Here is a 10,730-nt window from a genome sequence, read left to right on the forward strand (position 1 = left end):
CTTGCCTCTGCAATCTTAATTCCTCAAGCTCCATCAAAGCGCTCGATCCGTGGCTCTTGGAATGAGCTTCTCAGCTATGTTCATGCCCCCCCCCCCCGCCGCCCCTCTCCCCCGTATCTCAGACAGCTCTCTCCTCCCTTGGCAAGTTGCTTTCAGGGCCTGGCTCACCTGTGCCTCCCCTGAAGATTTCCTTGCGGGATAAATCACTCCTTTGTCCGCGTTCTCACGGTCCCGGTGCCATGCTCCAGCACGTTATCACAAATTGACTTGGTTGTCCACTAAGCCTGTCTCTCCCTCTGCTCAAAAGGAAGTCCCAGAGGCATCTTATTCGTGTGTTGCTGTTGTTTAGCACGGGGCCTCGTGTAGAGCAGACGCTCGGCTTGCCGACTCAGTAAGAAATCCTCTTGGGTCAAAAGCGTCCCTGGTGAGAATGCACCTTAGCACAACCCCTACTAAAGGTAATTTGGCAACATAAGCGTTCCGAATGCGTTTACCCTTTGACCCAGCAGTATGTGTATATAACAAAATATGCTCAAGGTTAGTCAACACAGCCTGCTTGGGACAACACACCTAATGACAAACTCAGGGGTACCTGCGTGGCTCAGTCGGTTAAGCGTCCCACTTTGGCTCAGATCATGACCTTGCGGTCCATGAGTTCGAGCTCCGAGTCAGGGCTCTGTGTTGACAGCTCAGAGCCGGGAGCTTGCTTCAGATTCTGTGCTCTGTCCCTCCCCTGCTCATGCTCTGTCTGTCTCTCTCTCTCTCTCTCTCAAAAATAAATATTTTTAAAAGTTAAAAAAAAACCTAATGACAAACTCAAATGTCCATTAATAAGGATTGGTTAGAGTTATGGCCAACCATACACTGGAATACTACGCAAGAGTAATAAAGATCAAGGAAGGAAGGTCTGTATTTATATGGAAATATCTCCAAGAAATATGGTTAAATGCAAAAAGCAACGTGCGAAACTATGTAAGTTGTAGACTGCCTTTTAATCTGGAAAGGAAAAAAAAATAAGCATGTGCATTCAAATTTGCATGAAGAAAATCTAGATTAATACACACAAAAAATTAATAAAAATGGTTACCTGAGGTGGGTATCCGGCAGATGAGGAAGTAGTGAAATGAGCCTTTTCATTGTGCACATTATTCTGTCTTGAATTCTGAACCACGTGAGTGCATTACCCATTGAAAAAATGGAAAACAGAAGCTCACGGAAGAGTATCGTTGGTCCCTGACAAGCATCGGTCCTAAAACTTGCCTTCGCCTCCGCCGGGAAATTCGGAGTGGGGAGGTTTAGAACGTGGGCTGGTGCTCATACCCATGGGCGCCATCTAAGATACAGTGATGCTCCTCCTGTTTGCACAGGCAAGTTCAGTTACCTGGAGCTGCTCCAGACCCAGGAACCAGCAACGAGCGCCTCTTAGCAGTAATGCAAATACCTCCTGCAGTGCATTCAGTGGCTCAACCATTTGCTCCACACTAGCTGCGGATGAACAGTGGCTTTGCACAAGCCACACGACAACCTGACACCTTATACAATATTTGCGAAACCACCAATGAGTGATACATGCTGGAATATTACGTAGCTGTCAAAAAGCAAGTCTTTGACAGGATTTCCAATAACGTACTTCTGATGCAATGTGAGCTTTAAAAAAAAGCATAGGGGCGCCCGGGTGGCTCAGTCGGTTGAGCATCCGACTTCGGCTCAGGTCGTGATCTCACAGTCTGTGAGTTCGAGTCCCGCATTGGGCTCTGTGCTGATGGCTCAGAGCCTGGAGCCTTCTTCCGATTCTGTGTCTCCTTCTCTCTCTGCCCCTTCCCTGCTTATGGTCTTTCTCTGTCTCAAAATAAATAAAAACATTAAGAAAAAAAATTAAAAAAAAAAAGCATAATACAAAATTTACATAAAATAGGATATGGCTACTATAAATGCACAAATAAACAAGAGGGAAAAGGACTAGCAGGAAATACGCAGAGACATCAGCAGGGGTTACTCTGGGCTGTGGGCTGATGGGGGATACGCTAGGTCTGCCCATGTGCCAGCAGCCTGGTCGGACAGGAAAGGGTACCACGGCCAGGATCCAGCTTCCCCAGACATCAGGACCCTGCTACTCTGCCTGGGAGGGTGTCACCATGGCAACAGGTCTTGACACTGGGACACTGATTCTTCCTGCACTCAGTTCCACTAACTGGCTTTTAGCCCACTTCCTTCTCCCCACCCCCTCTCTCATTGCCATTCCCAAGCTTTTCTTTTCTTTTCTTTTCTTTTTTTTTTTGAAGATATTTCTCCATGATCAGTTTTGCATTAGGTTGCATTCCTGTTACCTTGATACCTGCTTTTGTGCTTGCTTTTTTGGTTTTATTAATTTTTTTTAACTTTTATTCATTTTTGAGAGACAGAGTATGAGCAGGGGAAGGGCAGAGAGAGAGGGAGACACAGAATCGGAAGCAGGCTCCAGGCTCCGAGCTGTCGGCACAGAGCCCGACGTGGGGCTCGAACTCACTAATTGCGAGATCGTGACCTGAGCCGAAGTCAGACGCTCAACCAACTGAGCCACCCAGGCACCCCTGCGCTTGTTTTTATTCAGTCATCAACCTCATATGCTGGCTTGTTGTCCATGTTTCCTTTTCCATTGCCTGTCATTTTAATCCTCTATCTTTTACTCTCATGTTTATTTTATGTCTTTGCCCCATAGCCTGTGCCTTTTACATACATCTCTATTTTTACCTACTGTATTAGTCAGGGTTGTACAGAGAGAGAGAGATTTTAAGGAATTGGCTTACGGGATTAGGGAGGCCGGAAAGTCCAAAATCTGCAGAGTGGGCTGACAGGCTGGAGACTCAGGGAAGAGCACTTAATACAGCTCAGACATGCTGGCAGGATTTCCTCTTGCTTGGGTAGGTCAGTCTTTCTTCTAGTCATAGCTTCAACTGATTAGATGAGGCCCACCCATGTCATAAAGGGCAGTTTGCTTTACCCAAAATCCACTGATTTAAATGTTAATCTCATCCAGAAAACATCCTCACGGAAACATCCAGAATAATGGATCAGACCAAAATACAGCTGGGCCCAGCCAAGTTGACGCATAAAATTAACCATCAAACCTACTTACATTTACCAGGTTTTTAAAGATGAGATTTGGGGGGCGCCTGGGTGCCTCAGTCGGTTAAGCGTCCGACTTCAGCTCAGGTCACGATCTCGCGGTCTGTGAGTTCGAGCCCCGCGTCGGGCTCTGGGCTGAGGGCTCAGAGCCTGGAGCCTGCTTCCGATTCTGTGTCTCCCTCTCTCTCTGCCCCTCCCCCGTTCATGCTCTGTCTCTCTCTGTCTTAAAAATAAATAAACGTTAAAAAAAAAAAAAAAGATGAGATTTGGGCGCCTGGGTGGCTCAGTCGGTTAAGCGCCCAAATTCGGCTCAGGTCATCATCTCGCAGTTTGTGAGTTCGAGCCCCACGTCGGGCTCTGTGCTGACAGCCTGCTTCAGATTCTGTGTCTCCTTCTCTCTCTCTCTGCCCCTCCCCCACTGTGCTCTGTCTCTCAAAAATAAATAAGCACTAAAAACAGATGAGTTTGAGTGGCTTTTAGAGCGTGTTAATAGGTTTTCCATTATTATGCATAATCATACCCATTTTTGAACTGTGTGGTAAAAGACTCATACAGTATATATTCCCTTGTGTCTGCTCTTTTCCCTCAGCATTATGTTTTTCAGACTCTTTTACTGATATGTTTGACTTTAGCTCATTTTCGTTGTTGCTTAGCGTGATTTTGTTATGATTTATCAAGCCGCCTTCTGCTTCTGATTTGGGGAACAATCTCGTACATGCCTCTTTGGGCTATGGGCATGCTTTTCTGTTGGGTGCAAATCTAGGGGTGCAAGGTGCTGGGTCCTGGGGTATGTGTAGCTTCCATTTCCTGGAAAATTCTCAGCTCCATTCCAAAGTTTCCACCATCATAGACTCCCAACAATAATCCCCCCTTGTCAACACCGGTGGGTATGCTGTGGTATCTCACAGTGGCTTTAATTTGCATTTTTCCTGGTGCAAATGATGCCGAACACCTTTTCTATTGGCCATCGAGCTTACCCTTTGTGACATGTCTGTTCAAGTCTTTTGGCCATCTTTTCTAACAAGCTTTTGTTTTCTTGTTGGTATGTGGGACTTGGTTATGTATTCTTGACGCAAGCCCTACGTTGGTTCAATATGTGGCAAGCACCTGTTTCTACTGTTGACTTGGCCTTCTCCTTTTTTTTTTTTTTTTAAGTATTTATTTATTGAGAGAGAGAGAGAGAGGGAGAGGGAGAGGGAGAGGGAGGGAGCTCCAGCGGGCTCCACACTACACAGTGCATAGCCTGAACCCACACACTGTGAGATCTTGACCTGAGCCAAAATCAAGAGTCAGACGCTTAACTCACTGAGCCACCCAGGCACCCCGGCCCTCTCCTTTCTCAAAGGTATTACTTGTGCTAGCTGCACTCCAACTTATCAGTCTTTCCCTGGTTGGTTAGTGCTTCCCATGCCTTGTTTAAGAAATCATTTCCTATTCCAGGGGGAAATGATGCTCTCCTAGATTACGTGGCTTGTATGTTTCATAAATCACATTCTCCTATATTCTCTAAACCTCGGGGCTTTTTCCTTTAACTTTCTTCCTACTCTCAGTTTTTTAGCTATAATGCTCAATTATTTCCCACCTTTTTTTCTTTAAGTATATTTTCCAGCCGAATTTTACATGGCTACCAAGAAGTCCGTGCCTCTGTACGCACTGAGCGCCCTCTCAAGAAACACACACAAAAACCTAGAGGACTTTCCTCCTCCTCCCCACATCCTTGCCAGCAGTCACCGTGTGGGCTTTGGCTCCCTCTGATGGATCTTGTCACCCATTGCAAGGTGGCTTTCCAAAGACCTTCAGCCATCTCCTCTCTCCAGCGCTAAGATTTTCTATGTAGATAGCCAGCCCCCTCATTTATGGGAATGGTGCTCCTTTTTAACAATGCATAAGATACAGTCTTTGTATAAGCTGAGTGCTTTAAAATCATGGTTTCCCGATGAGCTCTAGGCAGATCAGAGCCCTGGGAAGTTCTTCTCCAACGTCAATGTGCAAGTAAATCTCCTGGATATTTTGCCAAAATGCAGTCTTATTTGGTAGATCTGGGGAGGGACTCAAAAATCTGCACACACACACCCCCCCAACGAGTTCCCAGGTGACGCCAATGCTGCTGGTTTAAAGAGACACAAAGTAGTGACTCAACGTGGACCACTCAACATGAGGTGCTACTCAAAGTGTGGTCCGTGGACCGGCAGCCATGCTATCACCTGGGAGCGTGTTAGAAATGCAGAATTTCAGGTGCTGCTCCAGATTTATTGAATCCCAGTCTGCATTTCAGCAAGTTCCCCTGGTGATTCACATGCACGGTTAAGTGAAAAAGGAAGCTGGTTGGCACCTGTGAGGAATCAGATGCTGTACAACCTCCACGCGGTCACTGGTGGGGTTCACCCAGAGGGCTTGTGGCCAGGACTCACACTGCTTCACACCCCCCTGCTTCTAAAATCCAGCCCCCCGCTTCTCCAGTCTCCTTCTGGCATAAGGACTGGGGAGACGGTGGCTCAAGCAGAAATGTTACAAACAGTTTCTTAGGAATGGAGTCAGCTGTGGCCCTTTTGGAGGCTTTTTGGGAAGTCCACCCAGAATGGTGGAGCCGAAGGGTTAGGGGAAGACTGTTTCACCTTTAGACCTTTGGGAAATGGTTGGACCTCTGGAAACATGTCAGAAGCAGAGTTGCTGGGGCGCCTGGGTGGCTCAGTTGGTTAAGTGGCCGACTTCGGCTCAGGTCACGATCTCACAGTTTGTGGGTCTGAGCCCCACAGAGGGCTCTGTGCTGACAACTCAGAACCTGGAGCCTTCTTCAGATTCTGTGTCTCCCTCTCTCTCTGCCTCTTCCCCACTTATGCTCTCTCTCTGTCTCTCAAAAATGAATAAACATTAAAAAAATTAAAAAAAAGAAGCAGAGTTGCTGACTTTGTCTGGAGAGCAATAGATTATTATCAGTAGAAGTTAAAGTCCCACACATGCACCCCCACGTTTATAGCAGCACTATTGACAATAGCCAAAGTATGGAAAGAGCCCAAATGTCCATCGATGGATGAGTGGATAAAGAAGATGTGGTATATATATACAATGGAGTATTACTCGGCAATCAAAAAGAATGAAATCTTGCCATTTGCAGCTACGTGGATGGAACTGGAGGGTATTATGCTAAGTGAAATTAGTCAGTCAGAGAAAGACAAAAATCATAGGACTTCACTCATATGAGGACTTTAAGAAACAAGACAGATGAACATAAGGGGAAGGAAACAAAAATAATATAAAAACAGGGAGGGGGACAAAACAGAAGAGACTCATAAATATGGAGAACAAACAGAGGGTTACTGGAGGGAGTGTGGGAGGGGGGATGGGCTAAATGGGTAAGGGAAATTAAGGAGTCTACTCCTGAAATCACTGTTGCACTATATGCTAATTCCGATGTAAATTTAAAAAAATAAAAAATTAAATTAAATAACAAAAAAAAGTTAAAGTCCCAGAAGGGTGTTTTAATCCATCTTGAGAATCTAGGCTAAGGTGACGGGGTTTTTTGTTGTTGTTTTTAGTTTTCTCCACCAGAATTTCTGCTGAGTTCTTTGCAGACTCACCTAGGAGGATTCCCCATCTTTGATAGAATCTGTCCCATTGGAGGACAAGAGGATCAAACTGACACCAGGGTCCAAGAACGGGGACCAGTGCTAACCCTTTAATAGAGACCATTGTCCACACCACATTCTGGTTCTGAAAAGAGAGCTTGAGAATCCCCCTGTGGTTCCCTGTGTTGCTATTAATATTCACCACAGGGCATGAGAAATTCTTTTCTGAAGTGTAGGAAAGCCTGGGTTCTTGGCTCTGGAGAGGTCACATGGCAAGCATTCATCTTCAAGGAAATCTCAAGGGATGTTTATGCTAAGAACAAACAAATAGACTCCCAAAAAGATGGCTCTACAAGATCATACTACGATTTGTAGTAACTTTACTGAGTTGTGTGCAACTCTCTCTACAATTCAGTTTTGGAATGTTTCTACCACCCTAAAAAGATCCCTTGTGCCCATTTACAGTTAATCTCCTGGCAAGTACCAGGAGACTCTAGTCAACGAGTCTCCTTTCTGTCTCTATAGATTTGCCTTCAAATGTTCTTATTTTAAATCAGCTCCTTCCTTTCTAGCTTTAAATGACCCTCTCTTCCTTGGTGCTCTGCTGTGGAGTGAGTGGGCATTTTGTTGTTCCTTTGTCACAGCAGAGGCACCACTGGGTCCATGCTCATGAACCCTGCCCTCTTCTTATGAAGCCGGAAGCTTGCAGCTTCCTGAGCTTGTAGCTGGGATAATGGCTGGGCTCTCTTGGCTTAGTGGCTTCCCCAAAGAGTAGAGCTGGAGATCTGCTTAATTTTCCATAGGCTAACACAGAAATGACTTTGCAGTTCTGAGATTCTATCAGATTATAGAGGGAGGGTGTTAACTGTGGTTTCCCTTATCTCTAAATAACAACTTCCTGTGTTAGTCTGGCACGAAAATGGCGCCAGGCAAACCCAACCGTGATTCTGCTGGGCCCGCTACAACCAGACAAGGCAGGAGACAGGGGATGGGCAAATTTCCCATATTCGGAATGTTCCTTCCAGCCTGTCGGTCCCTGTGACATCTGAACACAAACAAAACAGGAGAAAAGACCCTTCCCCCTGAAGCCATCTCAAGTTAAGATAGAAGGGTTGTGGTGTCACTTGCCCTCCCTTGATGGGGAGGATTAGGCAGGGTTTGGATTCCATTCTTGTCTCGTTGTGCCCCGTGCCCCACTGACCTCTGATTCAGCTCTGTCCCCTATCTGGGCTGCTACAAGCCCCATCTTAGAAGTAAACCACCAAAAAGAATGTGGGAGGTAGAGAACTGGCCATCTCTGGGAGGCACACCCAGAAGCTTCAGTGGACAAGAGAAGCAGGTTGAAGGCATTTTCCAAGCAGGATACGTCTCTGCTTGGCTGCCGAGGGCTATGCCAGGGAGGGCTGGTCACACACATGCCCCTCCTACAGTGGAACAAAGGCAGGACTGAGATTTGCCAACAGGAGAAAGAAAGTAAAATCTGCCATTGTCCTATGAAAGTTTCCTTCAAAGAGACATTTGAAAATTGTTTTTGACTTAAGAGAAGGGCAAGGGTCCAGCAGGCCTGGGATATTAGACGACGAAGGTGGGACAAACTATCAGCTCCTCTCAATGCAAACATCACTACCAGCCTTTCCTGGCAGGACTTTGTCCTGTGTTCTTTGTCCCTGTGGCTCAAGATGGTGGGTGGTATCTAAAACTAGGTCTGTCGTGTAGACAAAACTCGAATGGCATCTTTCAAGACGACACACAAAAAAATGTGACACGGCAGAGAAATGGCAAATAGAAACAGGCATTTAAAAAAGTATACACGCCCATGGGGCGCCAGTAGGTTAAGCTCCGGAATTCGGCTCAGGTCATGATCTCACAGTTCGTGGGTTCGAGCTCCGCGTCAGGGTCTGTGCTGACACCTCAGAGCCTGCTTCAGATTCTGTGTCTCCCTCTCTCTCTGCCCCACCCCTGCTCACGCTCTCTCTTTCAAAAATAAATAAACATTAAAAAATTTTTTTAAAGTATACACTCACCCATCAGGCACATAATTTATGTGAATTCAGATTTTGACACTCAGTGAAAAGAGATAACAACAGTCATTTAAATGGCACAAGGGGCGCCTGGGTGGCTCAGTCGGTTAAGCGTCCGACTTCAGCTCAGGTCATGATCTCACAGTTCATGAGCTGGAGCCCCGTATCCAGCTCTCCACTGACCATGCAGAGCCTCCTTCGGCTCCTCTCTCCCCCTCTGTCTCTGCACACCCCCCTGCAAAATAAATAAACATTAAATTAAGAAATAATAATAAATGCACAAAAATTCCACCTGGGTCTGTGATCCACTTCAAGTTAATTTTGGATGTGGTGGGTAAGGGTTGAGCTATTTTTGTTATTTGCACTTTGATGCTCAGTTGTTTTACCACCAGGTTTTGAATTACCTTGGTGCCTTTGCCAAAATTCCAATGGCTGTGTGTGCAAGAATCTATTTGGGGACTTTATTCCATTGATCTATACGTCTTGTTTACATCCATCTTGCACGGCCGTGACTATTTAGCTCTAAATAAAGTCTTTTTCAGAAATGCTTTGGCTATTCTAGGCCCTTTGCTTTTCTGTATTCACTTTAAAATCAAATTGTCAATTTTACAAAAGGCCTGCAGGAATTTTCTTGATGTATTGCATTGAAACTATAGATCACTTTAAGGAAGAATTGATACCTTAATAATACTGGGTTGTCCAATTGGTGAGCATGGTGTATCTTTCCATTTTAGACCTTTAATTTCTTTCAGCAGTGTTTTACGGTTTGTCATGTGTAGTTCTTGTACGTGTTACGTTAAACTTACCATTATGAATTTTATGGGCTCTCAATGCTATTTTTTTTTTAATTTTTTTTTTAACTTTTATTTATTTTTGAGACAGAGAGAGACAGAGCATGAATGGGGAGGGGCAGAGAGAGAGGGAGACACAGAATCGGAAGCAGGCTCCAGGCTCCGAGCCATCAGCCCAGAGCCCGACGCGGGGCTCGAACCCACGGACCGCGAGATCGTGACCTGAGCTGAAGTCGGACGCTTAACCGACTGAGCCACCCAGGCGCCCCTCTCAATGCTATTTTAAATGGTAACTGTTTTTCATTTTCCAATTACTATTGCTAGTAAATATATATACAATTGATTTTTTTTTAATTTCCCTTATTTCTTGGGGCACCCAGGTGGCTCAGGTGGTTGAGTGTCTGATTCTTGACTTTGGCTCAGGTCATGACCCCAGGGTGGTGGGATCGAGCCCCGTGCTGGGCTCTGTGCTGAGCATGAAGCCTGCTTGGGATTCTCAGTCTCTCTCTCTCACTCTCTCTCCTTCTGACCCTCTCCCTTTTTTCACTCTCTTTCTCTAAATCTAAAAAAAAAAAAAAAAAAAAAAAAAAAAAAAAGAATAGACATAGAAGGACACAGAAAAGACTGTTCTCTATATGCCAAGAAAAATATATAGATGGTGTTCTCCAAACTTTCACAATTTGTACAAATTTTTGTCTTGGGAGGGTTAGTAAATTCCTTCCCAGATATTTAAAAGATCAGCTATGGGGCGCCTGGGTGGCGCAGTCGGCTAAGCGTCCGACTTCAGCCAGGTCACGATCTCGCGGTCCGTGAGTTCGAGCCCCGCGTCAGGCTCTGGGCTGATGGCTCAGAGCCTGGAGCCTGTTTCCGATTCTGTGTCTCCCTCTCTCTCTGCCCCTCCCCCGTTCATGCTCTGTCTCTCTCTGTGCCAAAAATAAATAAAAAACGTTGAAAAATAAATAAATAAATAAAAGATCAGCTATAGTTTAAAGGGTATCAGTATTAGGCAAATTAAAGCAATATAGGTTTTTTTCAAGTACATGGAAAACCCGAACAGTAACTTTACCTACTCTGTGTTTCTAGCTAGACTTGAAATATTTCATGTACAAGTTTTGGTTCAGATTCCACGCACAGAAAAGTAGCACTAATCACTGCACTTTCGTGGCTCCTGGGGCCACGGCTCCTCGTTTGTTCTGCAACGTCGGTTGATCTTATTCTGCAATACTTCCGAGAGAGTTTCTGCAACT

The sequence above is a fragment of the Panthera tigris genome, chromosome D2, assembly GCF_018350195.1.
Source record: "Panthera tigris isolate Pti1 chromosome D2, P.tigris_Pti1_mat1.1, whole genome shotgun sequence".
In the NCBI taxonomy this organism is placed as follows: domain Eukaryota; kingdom Metazoa; phylum Chordata; class Mammalia; order Carnivora; family Felidae; genus Panthera; species Panthera tigris.